Consider the following 3490-nt stretch of genomic DNA (forward strand, 5'->3'; position numbering starts at 1 on the left):
GTGTATATGTTCCACTCATCGGTCTAGGCTGGGCTGTACTGAGTTGCTTCCAGTGTGCCTGTATGGAGATGTCATCAGCAGTAGGAACTTGCTGCAGTGCACTATACAACTGGGCCTAGAACTCCTCCGGCTGTCCAGGGTCTTCAGAGCTGTGATGTTCAGCCATCTCCGGATGGCCTTATGGGTCTTCCAGTGTCTTGGTGTGAGGCAGATGTTCTTCACTGAGCGCACAAGTTGGTAGTCTGTCCTACAGTCTTCAGATCCCTTCATGGCCCTCGTGACAAGCACATCCCTCAGGTCCCTACCTCATATGATGATGTAGTCCAAGAGGTGCCAGTGCTCTGACCTTGGACACCTTCACATGGTCTTGAGCTGGTCTTTCTGGTGGAAGATTGTGTTTGTCATGATCAGGCCATGTTGGGTGCATTTGGTCAGAAGCAGGATACCACTGGCATTGGCCTTCCCCATGCCATTCTTGCTGATAATTCTGCTCCAGATTTCATGGTCACATCCAACCCAGGCATTAAAGTTGCCCAGGAGAATGAAACCTTGTCATCCCTGGGGGTAAAACCAAGGGATTTCTTGAGATTGGAGTGAAACCTGTCCTTGACTTCCTCATCACAATCTAGAGTTGGAGTCAGGGTCACATCAGTTTTAGCTGAGGTGCAGGCGAAGGGTCATCAGCCTTTCATTGACATCTGAAGGGCATTCAGGGAGCACATCTTGTTCTTGATGGCTAAACCAACTCTGGATATGGGGGTCGCGGTCGGGTTTCCCTTTCCAGAAGAAGGTGTACCCTCTGCTGACCTCCCTCAGCTGTCCCTTCCCAGCAAGCCAGGTTTTGCTGAGAGCAGCGATGTGGATGTTGTGCTCACTAGTTTCTGAGCCATGATGGCAGTTAATCTTTTCAGGTGATCGCCCATTGGGTTGTTGATGAGCATTCTCACATTCCAGGTTCTGAAGTTTAGCCTTTTCTTATTTTGAACACAGGAATCATGACCCCGCTGGGTGTGGTTTTGCAGCCAGGAGAGATGGGACATCCTATTTTTGGGGCAGCTTTTCTAGCCCCTTCTCCATCGGGGTGAGCAGAGAGTATCCTAAAAAGGACTGCTCTGTTGCGGATGCAGCTGCTGAAGGACCCCCCCCCCTGCCCCAACACAAGTGCCTGACGGCCATCACGAATCCACTGCCTGTGTGCAGATTCTTGGCTGGGGGCCTCCAGGTATCACAGCCCGCCTCCGTCAGCAATCCTGCATTACCACAGGGTTTTTGGACCTGACAGAAGCCTGCACATGGCATGTTTAATGTGAGTACTCCAGTACGCAGTCAGGCCCACATGTTCTTGGCAGTTCGTGGCTGGGTTCAGTGGCATGGCAAACCATAATGACTGGGGCCACTTCTCCATTGCAGCTTTCTTCTACCTTCACAGCCATTGGGGTCACAGCCTTCCTCTGCCTGCTCTGCTATTGAGGACTTCTTGGATCATTTTTTGTCTGGAACGTTCCCCTTGACTTTGCCACCATAGGTTGCCCTACCAGGAGTTTGCACTCCAAATGGCATCACTCTCAGGGTCGTTGGAACATGCAATCCTCTCCACTACAACAAGGTGTCGATCCTCAGAGAGGATGCTCTGATACAGAATGCTACAATACACTTCTCCTGCTGCAAGACTTTAGACTACCTATTCACATATATTCTTCTGGGCTAAGCATCAGGTAGATTATATTAATAAAACAACACAACACAAAGAGCATATCCTACTTTCAGTGCAGCCATGGATGCAACTCCCCCCACCCCCCAGCTAAACAGTTGTTGGTCCAACCAAATTCTCCAGATCAACAATTTGGGCACTGGGGAGCAGGAAGTCACTTTCAGTGCTAGCCAGAGATCTAACCTAAATATAGATTGTGACTGCTCTCCCCAAAATATCAATGAAGTACCTAAATGTAGGTAACAGTAACTTGCCTGACTTGATTCGATTGAACAATAGGCAAGTTGATGATGCCCATATTTACCTCTGCTTCCACAGAGCAGAAATGGCACTGCTTGCCATGAGATGCTCCTGCACTTTCAGTAGGTCATGGAAAAACATGGAATTTTGTGTTTTTTAACTGGAAATTTTTTGCTTTTTTCCCCCACAGAAAAATAGGATCCCTGATGATTACTTAAATTAGAAAGCAGCATTTAAATTTTATGTTGAGAATGATAAACTCAAAAATATTGGTAAATGGCCTTAGACATAATTTAGGCACCTAAGACATATAAACCAATCCAGAATAATGTCACCCTACTGACCACAAAACCCATTAGATGCTTAATTTGATGGCTTCATTTTGGCCTGAAAATAACCCTCAATACAAAAACAAGGATGAACAGAAGCACCCTAGTCTAAGAACTTGGGCAGCTAATTCCTACAGAAGCCCTTCTGCACTTAAGAGTGGAGTTGGGGTGGTTTATAAAGACCACTAAGTCCCCAGAAAGGTCAATTTCAGTAGGTGTGCACAGAACAGGCCTAACTTATGCTGACAGATCTGAGTTCAGTGCAAGACAAAGAACCCATAGCCATAGTCACTGAGAAACAGTGGTGATAGTGGTGCTGCTCATCTTTTGTTGTTAGAACAGGCACCCAGGACCTTAGAGATCTAGGTCTTCCTCAGCCTAAGTCGATTGAAGCTCACATCTCCCACCTTCCAGGAGAGCACCCTAATGACCATCTTCTAGAACCAAGGAGTCCTCTCTAAAGGGAGTGCCCTCAACTCTAGCATAGAGACTCATGTTCCCTTTTGCTTGCTGTCCTACAACTCTTGCATTCCTTTCACCTCAGTGGTGCAGCTGCCAAATATGGGTAGAGGGTACCTCTGGTATTTAAACCACTCTCCTGGGAGGTAGGAGATGTGGGATTGTACTCCCACAGACTGAGGAAAGGTCTCATATATCCTGGTTGGGCACTGTAATAATTCAATAGCTAGGCAAAAAATGGCTGGCATTACCATTTCAGGTAGGCACCTCAGAAGATGGCTTTGCATTTTATGTGCTGAGTGGTCACAAAATGCTTAATGTGCAAACCTAAGTCAAGCACCTAGATTCTAAGGAAACACACAACATCAGACACCTCAAAGAGTGTCTTCTATTGGTTAGCTCTAGATTCATTCCAGCTCAGTGTCTTGATGCTCTGCATCATCTTTTAGAAGTCCAACTCTCTCTCTTCACTATACATGCTAACTCTAAACATTTGAGCACCGTCTTGAGGCTTGATGGTTTTTTTAGGCTGAAGCATCTATAAAGGCATCTATGAAGCCAATTTGAATCAGGCCCAAATTCTTTATTTTTCAAATCAAAAGACAAATTCTATAAGTACAAGAACAAATGTATCATAAAGAAAATTGTTCACTACCTTCAAAGCCATTCATTTTAATGGTTATATACTGTACTTAGAACTCCTACTGATGTAACGTGTGGATGACCGTAGGCAGACAAAGTTCTTTGAGTA

This window comes from Gavialis gangeticus, unplaced genomic scaffold (genome assembly GCF_001723915.1).
Source record: "Gavialis gangeticus isolate Ggan-Ray unplaced genomic scaffold, GavGan_comp1, whole genome shotgun sequence".
In the NCBI taxonomy this organism is placed as follows: Eukaryota; Metazoa; Chordata; order Crocodylia; family Gavialidae; genus Gavialis; species Gavialis gangeticus.